This window comes from Mobula birostris, chromosome 10, assembly GCF_030028105.1.
Source record: "Mobula birostris isolate sMobBir1 chromosome 10, sMobBir1.hap1, whole genome shotgun sequence".
NCBI classification, from domain to species: domain Eukaryota; kingdom Metazoa; phylum Chordata; class Chondrichthyes; order Myliobatiformes; family Myliobatidae; genus Mobula; species Mobula birostris.
The window spans coordinates 132045227-132066933 of record NC_092379.1 but is presented as its reverse complement, the minus strand read 5'-3'; the positions used below and the strand labels follow the sequence as shown (position 1 = coordinate 132066933).

At 44.6% G+C, this 21707-nt stretch overlaps 1 protein-coding gene across 10 annotated transcripts in view; it reads left to right on the top strand.

The window, feature by feature from the left end:
* The window catches only part of LOC140204351 (CD99 antigen-like protein 2), a 269749-nt gene that overhangs the window by 141409 nt on the left and 106633 nt on the right, over positions 1–21707 (top strand). The gene's annotated exons all lie outside the window — the stretch shown is intronic.

The window sequence follows — 21707 nt, the reverse complement described above, 5'->3', positions numbered from 1 at the left end:
AGGTTGGGAACCCCAGCCTTAGACCATGAGATATAGGAGCATAATTAAGCCATTTGATCCATCACACCTGCTCCACCATTCCATGATGGCTGATTTATTATCCCTCACACCCCCATTCCTGATAATATTTGACACCCTTGCTACTCAAAAACCTATCAACCACTGTTTTATTAGATTAGATTATGAGGACACACAGTCCTGTTTTATTGTCATTTAGTAATGCATGCATTAAGAAATGATACGATATTCCTCCGGTGTGATATCACAGAAACACAGGACAGACCAAGACTGAAAAACTAACAAAACCACATAATTATAACATATAGTTACAACAGTGCAACAATACCATAACTTGATGAAGAACAGGCCGCACAGTAAAGAAGTTCAAAGTCTCTCGAATGTCCCACATCTCACGCAGACGGGAGAAGGAAGAAAACTCTCCCTGCCATGCCCGACCACAGTCCAACTCTGAGTCATCTGAAAGCTTCGAGCCTTCGATCAGCCCTCCAACACCGAGTATCGAGCAGCATCTCTGCCAAACGCCTCGACCTCAGCCTCGGTCGCCAGCAGCAGGCAAAACCGGGGATTTTGGGGCCTTCCCTCCAGAAGATTCTGGATCGCACAGTAGCAGCGGCAACGAACCGGCGTTTCAGAAATTTCTCCAGATGTGCCTCTGTGCTTTCACGTCTGTCTCCATCAAATCAGAATTGTCCACGGCCCCTATTTAACAATACGATATCATTTTATCGGCGAGCTGTGTGCGTTGCGTCACGCTGCCATCTTCTCCTCCTGCCTTCTACCCAATGACTTGGCCAGCTGTGGTAGTGCTTCATGCAGGTACTACCGAGGGTGGGGAGGGATGTGCACTGGACTGAATGCACTGCTCTCTTCAGCTTCTGAATTTCCTGAGCATCGAAACCGGCGAACCGCACCACAATGCAACCAGTCAGGATGCTTTCAACAGGACAGTTGCAGAAGTTTGTTGGACTGTTGGGTGGCAGACCATTCCAAGAAACTTGAGGCACTGGTGGGCCTTCCTTGTGATTGCATCTAGGTGCTTAATCCTCTTCATGTTCATTTTCAGAACCTTGTTTAGTTCATTTAGAGATACGGCACAGTAACAGGCCCTTCCAGCCCAACGAGTCTGCGCCACCCAGTTACACCCACGTGACCAATTAACCTACTAATCCATACGTCTTTGGAAAGTGAGAGGAAACAGGAGCACCCTGAGGAAACACACTCAGGGAGGGAACGTAGAAACCCCTGACAGAGAGAGGCAGAATTGAACCCAGATTGCTGGCACTGCAACAGCGTCATGCTACCTGGTGAGCTGTCACGGCTAAATCTAACCAGAAAATGCTGCTCTGTAGGTTGTGAGGTAAGTATAATTTTTACGGGTTGTGATCTGGCTTTTGTTATCAGGAATTGTGGGGAAAGCAGAGAAGAAAGGAAGTGGCAAAAGTGGCTGAAAGACTAGTAAGTGAAATGGGGGTAGCACTGGTTAAAGAGTCAAAACTGGGCAGTCGGCCCAACGACCTGCTCTCTCACAATATTATTCAGTGCCATCCAGGGCCAGATGTAACTCTAGTTGCTGAATGGATTAATACTCTGATTCAAATTAATTTATTTATCACATGAACATCGAAACATACAGTGAAATATGTTGTTTGTGTTAACAACCTAAGCATGTGCTGGGGGCAGCCTGCAAGTGTTGGCACCAACATAGCATGCCCACCATGTTCAGCAAAAACAACACAAGGAACAACAGCACAACAAACCCCTTTTCCTCCCTCCCAGCCACTCATACATAAAGACAGTCCTCCAGCCCCAAGAGAGGACCCTCACACCTGGTACCTCTCTCTGTGAAAAGAGTTGGAGTACTTTTTCTGCAGATAGTAACAGTATATCATCATCATCATCATCATCATGTGCCATGTTGTAAGACGTGGGCGATCATGGTCTTATCCATGACTATGATTGTTCTTGGCAAATTTTTTCTACGGAAGTGGTTTGCCATTGCCTTCTTCTGGGCAGTGTCTTTACAAGAGGGTGATCTAGCCATTATCAATACTCTTCAGAGATTGTCTGCATGCCATCAGTGGTTGCATAACCAGGACATGTGATATGCACTGGCTGCTCGGACGACCATCCACGACCTGCTCCCATGGCCTCACGTGACCCTGATCTGGGGGGCTAAGCAGGTGCTCCACCTTGCCCAAGAGTGACCTGCAGGCTAGCGGAGGGAAGGAGCACTTTACACCTCGCCACCCAGATATACAGTATCTGATTCAATAATAATGGTAAAAATGCTGGATCTGGAAATAATGTTGTCCAGAAAGTTCTTCTGAAGTGAAGAATGAGGCACATATCTTGTGGTTACAGTCCTTTTATTAATTGTTCACAACAAACCAATAATAGTAAACCACAGCGGGTAGCTAACTCTCACTCTACTGTAAGTAAGGAGGAAAGAGTGAACAAAGAACTGAGCAAAGCGCCTTGCCTCGTACTTCAACCACAGGACCAGAGGTCAGATCCCGATGGCCAAGGCGGAATACAGAATTAGAGGGCTGTACATGTGTGTCGGTGAGTTGGGGGGGAGAGGGAGGAATGGGGCCTGTTTTGCTCTCAGTGTTTCATTGCTTGTTGTGTCTGTGTTACTTTGCCCGGCATGGTGGGCATGTTATGTTGGCACCAGAATGTGTGGCGACACTTGCGGGCAGCCCCCAGCACTTCCCTAGGTGTGCTGGTTGTTGACGCAAATGGTGTATTTTACTGTTTGTTTTTGTGTACCTAAGACATAGGAATAGGGGAGCATGTGATAAATAAATCTGAATCTGAATCTTGATATTGAAAACTAGTTCAACTAGATAGCTGAGGAAATTCTTTTGTTGAGGACAGCTTCGAGACAATAAAGACATCTTTGATTTACTTGTTCTGCCATGACATCCCAAGCTTACAGGCAAAGAAAGTACAAGAATACAGAACCAACTGTACTACACATTACTGAAAGCCCACTGAGCATTTACTGACAAACCGGTGATTATACAAACACACTAGCAAGCATAAAGAAAGTCAAACTACAAGAAAATTAGTGATTTAAACCCTAATACAACTGATATAAGATGAAGATGAGAAATTGTGCAGATGCTGGAAATCCAAAGCAACACATACAAAATGGCGGAGGAACTCAGCAGGGGGTTCTACCTTGCTGAGTACAGACGGCAACTCTCAGACATCTCCTTATATCTGCCCCTCGAAAAGGACCACACTCCAGAACATCAGAAAACTGTATCCAACTCCATAACTGACCTCATCTGCTCCAGAGTACTCCCATCCACTGCCACCAAACTTATAGTTATCTTCTAAGAGAAAATCTGCCGATGCTGGAAATCGAAGCGACACTCACCAAATGCTGGAGGCCAGGCAGTATCCGTGGAAAAGAGTAAACGGTCGATGTTTCGGGCCGAGACCTTTCATCAGTCCTGAGGTCATCCACTTTGGAAGGAAAGGTTGATTCCAGAGATGAAGGGATTAGACTGTGAGGAGAGATTGAGTCGCCTGGGACTGTACTCACTGGAATTCAGAAGAATAAGAGGGGATTTTATAGAAATATATAAAATTATGAAATGGATAGATAAGATAGAGGCAGGGAAGTTGTTTCCTTTGGTAGGAGAGATGAGAACTAGGGGACTTAGCCTCAAGATCTGGAGGAGTAGATTTATGATGGAGATGAGGAGGAACTGCTTTTCCAGAGGTTGGTGAATCTGTGGAATTCTCTGCCCAATGAAGCAGTGCAGGCTATCTCAGTAAGTATATTTAAGACAAAGTTGGATAGATTTTTGCATAGAAGGGGAATTAAGGGTTATGGGGAAAAGGCAGGCAGGTGGAGATGAGTCCATGGCCAGATCAGCCATGATCTTATTGAATGGCAGAGCAGGCTCAACGGGCCAGATAGCCTACTCCTGCTCCTATTTCTTATGATCTTATATATTCCATCTGGGTAGCCTCCAACCTGATGGCATGAATATAGATTTCTCCTTCTACTCCCCTCCCTGGCCTTTTAACCCTACCCATCGTGCCATTACTTCCCTCTGGGTCCCCTCCCACTTTCCTTTCTCCCATGGACCACTCTCCTCTCCTATCAGATTCCTTCCTCTCCAGCCCTTTACCCTTCCTACCCACCTGGGGCTCCACCTATCATCTTCTGGCTAGCCTCCTTTTCCCTTCACCTTTTTATTCTGGCATCTACCCCTTCCTTTCCAGTTCTGAAGAAGAGTCTCAGCCTGACACGTCGACCGTTTATTCATTTCCATGGATGCTCTCTGACCTGCTAAGACATAAGATGAAGCTGCTTTAAACCCTTTAGCGGCAAGATGTTTGATTTTTACAAGTTTTAATTCTGCGCTGGGAATTGTGAAGAAAGGTGAGAGTTATGTGAGGTGGCAGATGCTGCCATCAGTAAGTCATGGGCCAATCTGCTGAACCAGTAGTGATACTAGTCTTTGTGCAAATGCCTTTCGGAAGGCAGCAAGATTCAATCACCAATCAGGCATCGATTAGCTTCCTTAAAGATCATACTTGTGCCTTTCTGACAATTAGTTTCATTCTTTAGACTTTAGAAGAATGGGAGGAGATCTCGTGAAAGCATATGAAACTTTTAAAGAGCTCAACAAGCCAACTGCAGGGAAGACTTTACCTCTGACTCAGGAGCCTCAGAAGGGAGTGGATTAGTTGCTTAGGTTTGAGAAAAGGGTACATTTCTTCACTTGGAGGGTGGATGGAATTCTCTCCTACAAATGCCCGCGGTTCGAAACAAAGATCAATTGATTTCTGGATATTAAGGGAATCGAGGGATATGTGGTGCAGAACGTTACTGGGAGAGAAGATCAGTTTGTTGGCGAAGTGAGCTGGACGGGCTGGGTAACACAAAATGCTGGAGGAACTCAAAAGTTCGACAATTCAAAATAACTTTATTGTCAAAGTACATATATGCCACCATATACAGTCCTGAGATTCATCTTCTTGTGGGCATACCCAGTAAATCCACAATAGAATAATACCCATGATAGAATCAGTGGGAGACTGCATCAACTTGAGCATTTAACCAATGTGTAAAAGACAACAAACTGAGCAAATACAAACAGAAATAATAATAATAATAAATAAATAAACAATAAATATTGAGAACATGAGATGAAGGCTCGTTGAAAGTGAGTCCATAGGTTGTGGGAACATTTCAATGATGGAGCAAGTGAAGTTGAGTGAAGTTATCTCCACTAGTTCAAGCGTGTGATGTTTGAGGGGTAATTACTGTTCTTGAACCTGGTAGTGTGAGCCTGAGGCTCCTGTACCTTCTGACTCAGCAAGTCAGGCAGCATCTATGGTGCGGCATAAACAGTCAAAATTTTAGACTGAGACCCTTCGTCAGGACTGGAAAGGAAGGGGGCAGAAGCCAGCCCCTACCATCAGAAGGTAGGGAGAAGGGAAGGAGTACAAGCTGACAGGTGATATGTGTGAGCAGATGAGGGTGAAGGTGGGGGACAAAGTGAGAAGCTGGGAGTTGATAGGTGGAAGAGGTAAAGTGCTGAAGAAGAAGGAATCTGATAGAAGAGGAGAGTGGACCATGGGAAAAAGGGAAGAAGGGGAGCCAGAAGGAGGTGATGGGCAGGTGAGCAGCAGAGAAGGAGTGAGATGGTAACCAGAATGGGGAATGGAAAAAGAGAGAAGGGGACAGGGGTGAGAACTTAATAAAAAAATTGATTCTTAATCCATCAGATTGGAGGTTAACCAGAGAGAATATGATGTGTTGGTCCTCCAATCAGATTTTGGCCTCATCATGGCAGCAGTGGAGACATAGTAAGACATGTCAGAATAGGAATGGCCTCCGTCCCCTTCCTTTCCAGTCCTGATGAAGGACCTTGGCCTGAAACATCGGCCAGTTATTCCTCTCTATAGATGATGCCTTTCATGCTGAGTTCCTCCAGCATTTTTTTGTGTATGTGTTTCTCAAGATTTACAACATCTCTTGTCTTAGAGAGGCCAAGTAGCCGAACTCCTGCTCCTAATTCTTATGTTCAACTGATCAGGTTGTTTGAATCCAAATTATCAACCCATCATAGTGTAAGACAAACTTGTGATCTTCAGGGACACTGGTCAACTCAACCCCACTGTGCCTAAAGCTCAGAGTGTGGACTATTCTGTTCAGTCCTAACTACAAGGAAAAGCAGCCTTTAATTTTACAAAAAAAATGTCAGAAATCAAACTGCCTGGGTACTTTATTCAGAATCTTGCTCATTAAGTGAAGCAATTTCCCCTGAGCTATCCGCACAATGTCAATTCTTGTGCATTTCCACGCTGAGATTTGTGTTAATGGGGAAAATCAGTCCTATTTGGACAGACTTTAGTCTTATTTGCAACTGATTAAGAACCGAGTCTCTGGAGAGACGTCTGTTTAAAGCTGAAATTTACACCCATGGGATACATTCTTGATCAGTAGTATCAAGACTGCAGCTAACACACACTGGTTCCATTTTAGAATATTACTGTGCAACGTCACATGACAAGTTTCTGCTAACGCTAGTTACACAAGATAAAAATCATTGTTTAAAAAAATCTGTAGGCTATTAATCAAAGTTAAAGGATGTTTTTTCTTATGGCTAAAATTGAAGAGAATGTTCCACATTATTATATACAAAATGCTGGAGGAACTCAGCAAGTCAGGTATGGAAGGAAATAAGCAGTCTACGTTTCGGGCCAAGGCCTTTCATCAGGACTGGAAAGGAAGGGGGAAGAAGCCCAAGTAAGAAGATGAGGGAGGGGAAAGAATACAAACTGGAAAGTGATAGGTGAGACCAGGTTAGGGGGAATGTAAGTGGGTAGGGGAGTGGGGCATGAAGTGAGAAGCTGGGAGCTGATAGGGGGAAGAGGTAAAGGGCTGAAGAAGAAGAAGAAGAAATCTGATAGGAGAGGACAGTGGACCATGGGAGAAAGGGAAGGGGGACAGGCACCAAAGGGAGGTGCGGGTAAGTGATAAGTGAAAAGAAAAGAGGGGATCCAGAATGGGGGATGGAAAAAGAGAGAAGGGGAGAAAAGAGGGGGGAGAATTTACCAGAAATTAGAAAACTGATGTTCCTGCCATCAAGTTGGAGTCGACCCTGACAGAAAATGAGGTGCTGCTTCTTACAACTTGAGTGTGGCCTCATTGTGGCTGTAGAGAAGGCTATGGACCGACATTTCGGAATGGGATTGGGAAGTGGAATTAAAATGGTTGGCCACTAGGAAATCCTGTGTGTTACAGACAGAGCAAAGGTACCCAACATTACCTGTGCCTTATCCAAATGGGGTAGAAGTTACTTCAGCTCATTGACAACCCTGAAGTTCGTAAATGGGTTGCAAAGTTGTATTCAACCAATCTGATCCTTTGTAAGACATCTATTGTCGGGAAAATTCCACTTACTGTAGGATCGCAGAAAAGCTATCCTGTGTGGTCATGTTAAACCTCACCACCCTATGAAACATTTCATCAAGATACTGAAACGAAGACAAACTACCAGCGATATACTCAAGCAACACACGTCAAAGTTGCTGGTGAACGCAGCAGGTCAGGCAGCATCTGTAGGAAGAGGTGCAGTCGACGTTTCAGGCCGAGACCCTTCGTCAGGACTAACTGAAGGAAGAGTGAGTAAGGGATTTGAAAGTTGGAGGGGGAGGGGGAGATCCAAAATGATAGGAGAAGACAGGAGGGGGAGGGATAGAGCCAAGAGCTGGACAGGTGATTGGCAAAAGGGATACGAGAGGATCATGGGACAGGAGGTCCGCGAAGAAAGACAAGGTGGGGGGGGGGACCCAGAGGATGGGCAAGAGGTATATTCAGAGGGACAGAGGGAGAAAAAGGAGAGCGAGAGAAAGAATGTGTGCATAAAAGTAAGTAACAGATGGGGTACGAGGGGGAGGTGGGGCCTAGCGGAAGTTAGAGAAGTCGATGTTCATACCATCAGGTTGGAGGCTACCCAGACGGAATATAAGGTGTTGTTCCTCCAACCTGAGTGTGGCTTCATCTTTACAGTAGAGGAGGCCGTGGATGGACATGTCAGAATGGGAATGGGATGTGGAATTAAAATGTGTGGCCACTGGGAGATCCTGCTTTCTCTGGTGGACAGAGCGTAGATGTTCAGCAAAGCGGTCTCCCAGTCTGCGTCAGGTCTCGCCAATATATAAAAGGCCACATCGGGAGCTAGCTATGCCTGCCTTTTTGTTGGGTTTGTGGAACAATCTATGTTCCGTGCCTATCCTGGTATCTGTCCCCCACTTTTCCTTCGCTACATCGACGACTGCATTGGCGCTGCTTCCTGCGCGCATACAGAACTCGTTGACTTTATTAACTTTGCCTCCAACTTTCACCCTGCCCTCAAGTTTACCTGGTCCATTTCTGACACCTCCCTCCCCTTTCTAGATCTTTCTGTCTCTGTCTCTGGAGACGGCTTATCCACTGATGTCTACTATAAGCCTATTGACTCTCACAGCTATCTGGACTATTCCTCTTCTCACCCTGTTTCTTGCAAAAACGCCATCCCCTTCTCGTAATTCCTCCGTCTCTGCCGCATCTGCTCTCAGGATGAGGCTTTTCATTCTAGGACGAGGGAGATGTCTTCCTTTTTTTTAAAGAAAGGGGCTTCCCTTCCTCCACTATCAACTCTGCTCTTAAACGCATCTCCCCCATTTCACGTACATCTGCTCTCACTCCATCCTCCCGACACCCCACTAGGAATAGGGTTCCCCTAGTCCTCACCTACCACCCCACCAGCCTCTGGGTCCAACATATTATTCTCCGTAACTTCCGCCACCTCCAACGGGATCCCACCACTAAGCACATCTTTCCCTCCCCCCCTCTCTCTGCATTCTGCAGGGATCGCTCCCTATGCAACTCCCTTGTCCATTCGTCCCCCCCATCCCTCCCCACTGATCTCCCTCCTGGCACTTATCTGTGTAAGCGGAACAAGTGCTACACATGCCCTTACACTTCCTCCCTTATCACCATTCAGGGCCCCAAACAGTCCTTCCAGCTGAGGCAACACTTCACCTGTGAGTCGACTGGGGTGATATACTGCGTCCGGTGCTCCCGATGTGGCCTTTTATATATTGGCGAGACCCGACGCAGACTGGGAGACCGCTTTGCTGAACATCTACGCTCTGTCCGCCAGAGAAAGCAGGATCTCCCAGTGGCCACACATTTTAATTCCACATCCCATTCCCATTCTGACATGTCTATCCACGGCCTCCTCTACTGTAAAGATGAAGCCACACTCAGGTTGGAGGAACAACACCTTATATTCCGTCTGGGTAGCCTCCAACCTGATGGCATGAACATCGACTTCTCTAACTTCCGCTAAGGCCCCACCTCCCCCTCATACCCCATCTGTTACTTATTTTTATGCACACATTCTTTCTCTCACTCTCCTTTTTCTCCCTCTGTCCCTCTGAATATACCTCTTACCCATCCTCTGGGTCCCCCCCCCCCCCCCGTCTTTCTTCCCGGACCTCCTGTCCCATGATCCTCTCGTATCCCCTTTTGCCTATCACCTGTCCAGCTCTTGGCTCTATCCCTCCCCCTCCTGTCTTCTCCTATCATTTTGGATCTCCCCCTCCCCCTCCCCCTCCAACTTTCAAATCCCTTACTCACTCTTCCTTCAGTTAGTCCTGATGAAGGGTCTCGGCCTGAAACGTCGACTGCACCTCTTCCTACAGATGCTGCCTGACCTGCTGAGTTCACCAGCAACTTTGATGTGTGTTGCTTGAATTTCCAGCATCTGCAGAATTCCTGTTGTTAGCGATATACTCAATACATCCAGGAGTGGACAGCTCTGGCAGTATCACTCATGTCTTGTGAACATATTGAACATGTTTCTGCTGGGGTCCCGATGAACCAGACCAGCAGCCAGCATGACAAATAACCAATCAGAACAACGAGTCAGACCAATACAAACGTGAGCGCTCGGCAGAAACAACGCTCAGTTGCGCACTGAAGATGGCACCTTGACTGGTGATGAAACGTTTGCGATCTAACCACCATGGCTCGGCAGCCAGCCCGACCAACAAGTAGCCAAGCTACCAACCTTCGCTTTCATTTCATATTAATAGACAATAGACAATAGGTGCAGGAGTAGGCCATTCGGCCCTTCGAGCCAGCAGTGCCATTCACTGTGATCATGGCTGATCATCCACAATCAGTTTTCAGTTCCTGCCTTATCCGCATAACCTTTGATTCTGCTATCTTTACTAGCTCTATCCATCTCTTTCTTGAAAGCATCCAGAGACTTGGCCTCCACAGTCAATATTAAAGATATACTTTCAAGCACAAGATAATCGATTACGAGATGCAGGAGGAATTCAGTGGATCAGGTAGCATCTATGGAGGAAAATGATCTGTTGACAAGACCCTTCATCCAGTCAGGAATTTACCTCCCCTCATTGTGTTTATGTGCATATTACATAGAACGTAGAAGAGTACAGCACAGACCCTTCGGCCCACGATGATATGCCAAGGCTTTAACCTGCTCCAAGGTTATTCTAGCCCCTCCCACCCACATAGTCCTTCATTTTTCTTTCATCCATTTGCCTGTCTGAGAGTCTCATAAAAGTCCCCGATGTACCAGCCTCTACCGCCAACCCTGTCAGCACGTTCCATGCACTTACATTGTCTGTATGAAATATTTACCTCTGACATTCCTCCAGTCACGCCCTCTCAAACTAGCCATTGTCCCTTTGGGAAAAAGGTGCTGGCTGTCCACGCAACGCACACAAAATGCTGGAGGAACTCAGCAGGCAAGGCAGCATCTAAGGAAAAGAGTACAGTTGACGTTTCAGGCCGAGACCTGGCTGTCTACCCTATTTATACCTCCTATCATTTTATACACCTCTATCAAGTCATCTCTCATCCTCCTCCTCACCAAGGAGAAAAGCCCTAACTCACTCAACCTTTCCTCATAAGGTGTGCTCTAATCCAACAGATAAATTTCTCCTGCACCCTCTCTAATGCTTCCACATTTTTCCTATAACGAAGCAACCAGAATTGAACACAGTTTCTGTGCATGTTGTAATCCTACACAATTCCCATCATACTCCTATGGAGGTTGTAATCCTACATGATTCCCATCATTCGTAAGGCCAGTGATGTTGTGGGGATGGAACTGGACTCTCTGACGGTGGTGTCTGAAAAGAGGATGCTGTCCAAGTTGCATGCCATCTTGGACAATGTCTCCCATCCACTACATAATGTACTGGTTGGGCACAGGACTACATTCAGCCAGAGACTCATTCCACCGAGATGCAACACTGAGTGTCATAGGAAGTCATTCCTGCCTGTGGCCATCAAACTTTACAACTCCTCTCTTGGAGGGTCAGACACCCTGAGCCAATAGGCTTGTTCTGAACTTATTTCCTGGCATAATGTACATATTACTATTTAATTATTTATAGTTTTATTACTATTTAATTATTTATGGTGCAACTGTAACGAAAACCAATTTCCCCCGGGATCAATAAAGTATGACTATGACAATCATACTCCTATGGAGGTTGTAATCCTACATGATTCCCATCATACTGCTATGGAGGTTTTCCCACCTCAACCGCTCTAGCTCTTGAACCAGAGGGGATAACTTCACACCCCAACACTGAATCGTCCCCACAACCTATGGACTCACTTTCAAGGACTCTTCGTCTCAGGCTTTTGATATTTATTGCTTATATATTTATTTACTGTCTTTTGTATTTGCACACTTTGTTGCCTTGGCAGATTGGTTGTTTGTCCATCCTGCTGAGTGCAGTCTTTCATTGATTCTATTGCGATTCTTGGATTTACTGTGTATGCCCGCAAGGAAATTAATCTCAGGATTGTACCTGGTGACGTTTATGTACTTGAATAATATATTTACTTGGACCTTCATGACATTGATTACCTCAGCCTGCTAAATGAGGAGTGTCCGGAGAGTGTGAGGAGCTTCTCCTTGTGTCAGTAGCACCCTCTGGTTGGGAGTGAAGGAACAATACATAGTGAACACACATCTCTTCAAGCAGAATGTTCTTACCCCTGACCCGCACGGGTACAATCCCTCAGGGCGCTGGTTTGCCTATGTTAATGGTTGAAGTAACAGTAATTCATCCAGTTACTGTAGTTTTGAAAATAGAAGTTATAGAACATGGAGAAATTGTTTATTCCCTGTGAAGAAAACAATTTTTTTCTTAAAAGATGAAAAAAAATAGCAGAAATCTCAGTTATTACCCCTCAACCGGCGGGAGGAGAAGATGGCGGCGCGACGCAGCGTGCGTAGTCTCTCCGGTGAAATGATATCATATTGTTAAATAGGGGCCGTGCACAATTCTGATTTGATGGAGGCAGCCGTGAGAGCACGGAGGAACATCTGGAGAAACTTCTGAAATGCCCGGTTCGCTGCCGCTGCTACTGTGCGATCGAGAATCTCCGGAGGGAAGGCCCCAAAATCCTGGGCTTTGCCTGCTGCTGGCAGCCGGGGCTGGGGTCGAAGTGTTCTGCAGAGATGGTGCTCGGTGCCCGGTGTCGGAGGGCTGATCAGAGCTCGAAGTTTTCGGACGACTCAGAGTCGGATTGTGGTCGGGTATGGCAGGGAGAGTTTTCTTCCTTCTCCTGTCTGCGTGAGATGTGGGACTTCCGAGAGACTTTGAACTTTTTTTTACCATGCTCATGGTCTGTTCTTCATCAAATTACGCTATTGCTTGCACTGTTGTAACTATATGTTATAATTATGTGGTTTTTGTCAGTTTTTCAGTCTTGGTCTGTCCTGTGTTTCTGTGATATCACACCAGAGGAATATTGTGTCATTTCTTAATGCCTGCATTGCTAAATGATAATAAAAGAGGACTGCGTGTCCTCATAATCTAATCTAATCAACCATCAAGCTCTTGAACCAGGAGGGATAACTTCACTCAGCTTCACTGACCTACCTGTTCCCCATCCTATGGATAATCTCTGGACTCATTTTTAAGGACACTACAACTTGTTCTCAATATTCTAAAAGCCTACTTTTTAAGTTTGACCTACCTATATAGAATTACAGTTTGTATTTGTTGGTTATGTTTTTATTCAATTACATTCTATTCTATATCATGCTTGTCATCACTTATGATTTTTAATTTTGTCTTGTATTTTTATGACTATATTTATTTATCTTTACAATCTATGTAAAGCACTTTGAGCCTGCATGAAAGGTGCTATGTAAATAAAGTTATTATTTATTGCTTATTTATTTTATATTATTATTGTTACTCTTCGTTCCTACACAGCCGATAACACTTCATTTTTCTTACATCCATGTGCTATTTAAGAGTCCTTTCAATGCCTCTGATGCCTCTCTCCCACCAACCCCAGCAATGTGCTTCAGGTACCAACCACTTTCTATGTAGAAAACCTACCTCTAACATCTATCCTAAACTTTCCTCCACTCACCTTAAATGGATGTCCTCTGGTAATGGTCATTGTTGTTGCTGAGTGCCGTCGAGTCGCTGTCGGCTCACGGCGACCCTGTGGATAGTGTAGTTGACCATAGGGTTTTCCTGGCAAGATACGGAAGCCCGGTGCTGATACCACTACACCTGCAGAAAAGGTGCTGGCTATCTATCTGTGCCTGTCACCGTTGCATGAAATGTGCTTCTGGTATTGATTTTTAAGTATCAGTTATCTAATAACGTCTGTAGGTTTGGTTGCAGACTGCAGGTGTCTTCCATTTTACTTTTCTATGAGTCTGGTAGAAGACTCCAAGTAATGAAGAGGAATTTCTTTAGCCAGAGGGTGGTGAATCTGTGGAATTCATGCAACAGACAGTTGTGGAGGCCAGGTCATTGGGTATATTTAAAGCAGAGGTTGATAGGCTCCTGATTAGTAATGGTGTCAAAGGTTCCGGGGAGAAGACAGGAGAATGGGGCTGAGAGGGATAATAAATCAGCCGTGATGGAATGGCAGAGCAGATCTGATGGGCTAATTGGCCTAATTCTGCTCCTGTGTCTTATTGTCTTATGGTCTAATCTCGCTGGCATTTCTACTGGTTGCTAATAAAAGGGAAAACCACCCACATTTGAACCCATAAACACTACCTATTCTTGTTCCCTTTTTGCTGCCACAAAACAAGAAGTTCCATGACACAGGTCAGTGATAATAAACCTGATTCGGATTCTGTACTTCCTTCTCCTCTGTCAATTTTCAGAACAACTTTAGGATCATCCTCAATAATAACACAACTCATTTTCTCCAGCCTCAGACTCTCGTCATCTTCTGTAGCCAGGATCAAAAAAGCCAAGGGGTTAATTAATTTCTTGTGAGAAAGTTAACTGTCGATATTACTGTCTTAGCATTATGTTTGCCTTGCTTTTCTTCCCCGTCACCCTGTCTTCCCAGATCGATGCATTAATTTATTCTATTATAGATAGTAATTTTTTAATGTATTGCACTCTACTGCCTGTGTTTGGCCCATAGCCCTTGAAACCTGTCCTATCTATCCACTTATAAATTTAAGAACCTTTTCTATCCATCTACTTATTAAAGTTAAATGTTGCTAACATGCCTGCCACCACCATCATCATTATGTGCCATGTCCTGTGACCTGAGCAATCATGGTCTTCCATCTGAGAACTTCTAATAAGCTCTTCAAAATTTTTGCCTGTCCATCCCCTTGATATAACTCTTGAATGTCCTGCACTGTTGACCGGGACCTTTTCTTCCATCAGTATGCAAGATGTTCAAGCTTCTCTTTCCTCAGTACATGTCCCAGAAATTCCAGCTGCTGTTTCATGATTGATGATATCAGGTCTCTTTTTATTCAGGCTTTTTGCAACACTTCCTCATCTGTTACTCTGTCCTTCCATGATACAGTATTTTAATTTTGCTTCTCAAAAAAACACATTTCTGCAGTTTCAGGTCTTCCCTCACTTTGGTTTGATATTCTCCAACATTCATTTCGATGTGTTAGTGTGTGCCTCAACCATAATTTCAAAATACTCCGCTCATTTCAAATGTGCACCACCCTTTGGAATTGGTATTTCTTTATTATTATCTGTACCAAGATACAGTGAAAAGCTTGTAATGTATACTGTTCATACAGATCACATCTTGACTCAATGCAATAAGGCAGACAATAACAATACAGAAAGAAGTATAAGAACGACAGAGAAAGTCCTTTGAACAATAGAGTGCAAGATCATAACAAGGTAGATTGTGAGGTTAAGAGTCCATCTCGTTGTACAACAGGTCCATTCAGGAGCCTGATAATAGCGGGATAGAAGCTGCCCCTGAATTTGGTGATGCGTGCTTTCAGACTTTTATATCTTCGGTCTAATGTGTTGGCACGTGGCCAAGTGGTTAAGGCGTTCATCTAGCGATCTGAAGGTCACTAGTTCGAGCCTTGACTGAGGCAGCGTGTTGTGTCCTTGAGCAAGGCGCTTAACCACACATTGCTCTGTGACGACACCGGTGCCAAGCTGTATGGGTCCTAATGCCCTTCCCTTGGACAACATCGGTGGCGTGGAGAGGGAAGACTTGCAGCATGGGCAACTGCCTGTCTTCCATACAACCTTGCCCAGGCCTGCGCCCTGGAAACCTTCCAAGGTGCAAATCTGTGGTCTCATGAGACTAACGGATGTCTATTATTAATGAGAGAGGGGTAAAGAGAGAATGTTTGGGGGGGTTCGGCTGGTTGCATTACTGAAGCAGTGGGAAGTACAGGCAGAGCCCATAGAGGGGAGGCTGGTTCCAGTGACGTGCTGAGCTGTGTCCACAACTCTGTATGGTGAGCAGTTGCCCATACCAAACTGTGTGCATCCAGACAGAATGCTTTCTATGGTGCATCGATAGAAATTTGTAGGTAAGAGTAGACAGGGACATGCAGATTTATTTAGTCTCCTGAGGAAGTAAAGGTGATGCTGTGACACCAGTGTGGTTGGACCAAGACAGGTTAATGGGCATATGTGAGAAGAGGCTACCCCTGATGTCCCTTTCACCTTTGATCTTAAACCTATGCCCTCTTGTTTTTAGCACCTCCTCCCTGGAAACAAGACTGAGCTTTCAACTGTTAATGCTTATTCAGTCTACACAGCCCCTGACTGATCAGTCAAGAAATTCCAACATCTTCTGTTTCTGTATCAGATTTCAAGCTTCTGCCGTATTAATGCAGACATGCAGAGAATGTTTCCAATAGAGGGGCAGTCTAGGACTACAGATCACAGCCTCAGAATACAAAGATGTCCCTTTAGAACAGAGATGAGGAGAGCTTTCTTAAGCAAGAGGGTGGTGAATCTGTGAAATTCATTGTCACGGATGGCTGTGAAAGCCAGGTTATTGGATATATTTAAAGAGGAGGGTGATAAGTTCTTCATTAGTCAGAGTGTCAGAGATTACAGGGAGAAGGCCAAGAGAATGGGGTTGAGAGGGATAATAAATCAGCCATGGTATAGCAGAGCAGACTCAATGGGCCAAATGGCCTAATTCTGCTCCTATGTCTTATGGTCTTACAGTCTAATGTCTGTGCATTGTTATTTGGAATGAACATTTTACGTAGAATTACACAGGGACTGTATTCCCAAAACTAGTTAATCCGTCTAAATGGTCTGTGTTATTGAAGATAAAAGAGACTACAGATGCTGGTATTGGGAACAAAAAAAAATAGAATACTGGAAGAACTAGGCATCTGTAGAGGGATATTTTTTGTTGATATTTCTAACAAGTTGCCTCTTAGGGGCATTAACTCAGTACAAAAAAGATGTCACATATTTAGTACTATAGCTGGACCTACTCCTGGGAAGCCATCAGCAATACACGGTGACGAAGTGTAGCATACGTAGAGGTCAAAAACATAAGAAGATTTCCAATCAGTGCAAGCTCCAACTGTTTAAGGATTAGAATAATTGGCTCAATGGTGTAGGCTCAGATAATGAGCAGCCTGAACACAGATGGGAAAGGATCGATCTCAAGCTTCTGATATGGGTTTCATTTAAGTTACAAGATGATTTTTAGATGGTGTTTTACTACCTGCTGGAATGGGGCATGTTACCACTTGGGTGTGGAACTTTTCCACCCCACTTCAGCTCTTAGCTCTCCAATCACAAAAGCGGTTTAGGAATAAAACATGTTTTCTCAACCAGACTGGCAAGGTTAACCCCCAGAGCCCTCATAAGGAACAGCGCAGTATAAGCAAATAGAACACTTTGTGTTCCCACACCGACTGTGACCAGTACTTCTCTATCTTTTAGATAAAATTTGGCTCTGGTGTTTCAGACTGTCTCTCTGACCAGTTGTGAACTGTGCAGAAACGTGCAAGATACAGCAGTTCAAAGTTTGGCAGGCCTTTGAAAGGCTGGAGGGGGAAGACATGGAAAGGCTGTTTCCAATAGTGGGAGACTTTTGGACCTGAGGGTAAAACCACAAACTAGAAGTATGTCTCTTTAAACTAGAGGTGAGGAATTTCGTTAACCAGAGTGTGACAGAGATGAAGACAAGTTTGTTCACCCAGAAGGTGATGACTCCAAAGACATGGTGCAGACTTGGTGGTTAGTACAGGACAGTGGCCTTGAGGTACAACGTGAGGCACAATCTCCTTGGGGGGCAGAGAACTCAGAACATGTAGAACCAATTTGAACAATGTCACCATTCCTAGAGACACATGGCTGGATGTCAAATTTATCCAGTGATTTCAATTAGATTGCACATTAAAATATATATATTGGGTAATGTTGTTCATTTAAGCCCATTTGGCCTGGCGCAAGGATAATATTTCACAGGTATATTCAGTGGGTGGCCGGTTAGCAATATATCTCTGCCAAAGGAGGTGTAAGACACTCCTTCCCTCCACTAGCCTGCAGGTTACCCTTAAGCAAAGTGTAGCACTTGCTTAGCCCCCCACAAAAAAAAAATCAGGGCCATGTGAAGCCATGGGAGCAGGTGGTGGATGGCCATATGAGTAGCTAGTACATATCACAAGTCTTGGTCATGCGACCTCTGATGCCAGGCAGACAATCTCTGAAGAGTATTGATAATGGCTGAGGTCACTGTCTTGTAAAGAAGAGGCAATGGCAAACCACTTCTGCAGATAAACTTGCCAAGAATAATCATGGTCACCTATGTCATACAACAGGGCACATAATGATGATGATGATGCACTGTCACTATCTGTGGAAAAAGTATCCCAAGTCTTCTCACAGAGAGAGGTACCAAGTGTGAGGGAGAAACAGGATCAGAAAGGTGAATTCACATTAAAGGAGGGCTGAAATGTGCCCAGGTGGAGGAGATTTAGGGAGGGATGTTTAGGGTATGTCCTGGATAGCTGAAGGCATGGCCACCTTTGGTTGAGAATGAAGCATGGAATGGAGGAGATAAAGACTATCAGATGAATGGATTGAGCTCAGGTTGTTTCAGTAACTGAGGTAATTGCCTTCAGTCCTGTCGCTTCAGCTATTCCTTCCATCCCTGCCAGGGTTTACAGATTGCAGTGATACATGTGATGGTAGCGGTAATTGGACATGCAGTGATACATGTGATGGTAGCGGTAATTGGACATGCAGTGATACATGTGATGGTAGCGGTAATTGGACATGCAGTGATACATGTGATGGTAGCGGTAATTGGACATGCAGTGATACATGTGATGGTAGCGGTAATTGGACATGCAGTGATACATGTGATGGTAGCGGTAATTGGACATGCAGTGATACATGTGATGGTAGCGGTAATTGGACATGCAGTGATACATGTGATAGTAGCGGTAATTGGACATGCAGTGAAGCCATCTCATTTCACATTTTTGTGGAGAAAGTTCACTGGAGACACTAATAAACTTGTAATACTTAAAATTAATGACTTAAACCAGAACTCACATGTTGCAAAGGTATAACCATATTGCAGGCTGGGCTTGAATTATTTTCTTTCATTGATTTCTCAATGAATATTAATAGTGCCTATGAATATCAGTCTTTTATTTTGATGAAGATTATCTTTTTCATTTTGTTGATTGATTTGCAGTTTACGTGATGTGATTGCCACTGTTTGCTCTGGTTTACTTCAATGCATTTTGGACTTGTTCACTGCATCCTACACCAAGCTGATCTCCACTAAGTGGCTTAGTGTGATGGAGGAAGATTTGCCATGGGGATAACTTGTTGAGGGACCAATGTGTGTGCCTTGGTGCTGTATTTCCAGGGCCTTGGCAGCTGAAGACAGAACTGACAAAGGTTTTGGAGGCAGAGCGATTAAATTTGGGAATGAAGAGTTGAAGGACAGATGTCCCAGAGAGTCTGTGTGGTTCATGAGGATTATTCCGGCAATGAAGGGGTTAACATATGAGGAGCATTTGGCAGCTTTGGGCCTGTACTCACTGGAATTCAGAAGAATGCGGGGGGGATCTCATTGAAACCTACTGAATGTTGAAAGGACTAGATAGAGTGGATATGGAGAGGATGTTTCCTATAGTGGAGGTACCCAGACCTAGAGGGCACAGCCTCAAAATTGAGGGGAAACTTTTTAGATCAGAGATAAGGAGGAATTTTTTATCTTGAGAGTAGTGAATCTGCCACAGACTGAAGCGTCTGGGGTATATTTAAAGCGGAAGTTGATAGTTTCCTGATTGATCAGGACATCAAAGGATATGGTGAGAAGCCAGGTGTATGAAGTTGAGTGGGATCTGAGATCAGCCATTGTGAAATGGCAGAGCAGACTCAATGGGCTGAATGGCCTAATTCTGCTCCTATATCTTATGGTCTTATGGTTATAAGAGATTGTAGCACTTTTGAGGGCCATGGCCTGAAGTTGGTCACTTTTCAGTCCTCTGAATTGAGGGACCATGTTATCCAAAGTCATTTTGTCACTGCTTTACCATCTAAAGAAAAGGTCATGAAGAAAGTGACCAATTCTTTGGCGGTTTTGGTGGGTTTGGATGACCTTGTGGATTTATGAGGAGATTTAGTAGTTTGAGGTAGATCATCTGTAGAAAGAAAGGTCAGTTCAGAACTGACCAGATCAGATTCATTTATTTATCTCATGTATATTTACACATAAAGTGGATTGTATCATTTGTGCTAACAGTCAACACAGTTTACCGATGTATTGGGACAGGCCACAAGTGTTGCCACACATTCCTGAGCCAACATAGAACGTCCACAAAACAACAACAGCAAAACAAGTTCTGTTCCTCCCTCCTACCACCCCCACACCCACACACAGTCCTCTGACCCCAGGACAGGCCGTTGTCGGCCTCCAACCTCCAGTGGACTTCGGCTCACAGACTTTGGGCCTTTGACTTCCATAGTGGACTCACAGACCCAGGACTCTGGCCACCAGGCCTCGACTTCCAGACTTCCAGTTGACCTTTGGGCTTCGATTGGAAAACAGCTTGTTCAGGATAACTACAGTTGTTACCAAGATTGCTCAACATTGAAACTTGGGAATTAAAGGTACACTTTCAAGAAAATGACAATTAACTTACTAACCATTACATCTTTGGAATGTAGGAGGAAACTGGAGCACCCAAAGGAAACTCATGCACTCATGGGAAGAACATACAGAGGATGTTGGAATTGAACTCCAAACCCCAAAGCCCCGAGCTGTCATAGCATCGCTCCTAATTTCTTGAATGTAATTCCTCGAATTATATAACCAACTGAATACTTTTGGAGAGTTGGCTTTAGTGCCGTAGATATGGATTTAACTCCAAATTATCGAGGGACTCATATCTCACTTCCACTCTAAGATTGAGTACATCTATAAAATTCTACCTTTTGCTCAGCACATACTTAGCTAAGCCTGCAATGTTACTTTAACTGTTCCACTGCTGGAACAGTCAAGCCTAAAAGAACATGAACAAAGTTATCAAAAATTACAGGGGGGATCTTGGTCAGCTAAGTAAGGAGGTCGGGATTGACAAATCGCTTTCAGTCGAGAGAAGAGCCAGTTGTTTGACTAGCATAGGACTTGTACAGTAAGTGGTAAAGCCACAAGGAATAGAAACACGGCAACATAGAAAACCTACAGCACAATACAGGCCCTTCAGCCCACGATGCCAAACCGAACATGTACTTATTTTAGAAATTGCCTAGGGTTACCCAAATTCATCAATTTTTCTAAGCTTCATGTACCTATCCAGGAGTCTGTTAAAAGACCCTATCGTATCCGGCTCCACCACCATCGCCAGCAGCCCATTCCACACACTCACCACTCTCTGTGTAAAAAACGTACCCTGACGTCTCCTCTGTATTTACTTCCAAGCACCTTAAAACTGTGCCCTCTCTTGTTAACCATTTCAACCCTGGGAAAAAGCCCCTGACTCTCCACATGATCAATGCCTCTCATCATCTTATACACCTCTGTCAGGTCACCTCTCACCCTCCGTCGTTCCAAGGAGAAAAGGCCGAGTTCACTCAACCTATTCTCATAAGGCATGCTCCCCAATCCAGGCAACATCTTTGTAAATCTCCTCTGCACCCTTTCTATAGTTTCCACATCCTTCCTGTAGTGAGGTGACCAGAACTGAGCACATTACTCCAAGTGGGGTCTGACCAAGGTCCTATATAGCTGTAACATTACCTCTTGGCTCTTAAACTCAATCCCACGATTGATGAAGGCCAATGCACCGTATGCCTTCTTAACCACAGAGTCAATCTGCGCAGCAGCTTTGAGTGTCCTATGGACTCAGACCCCA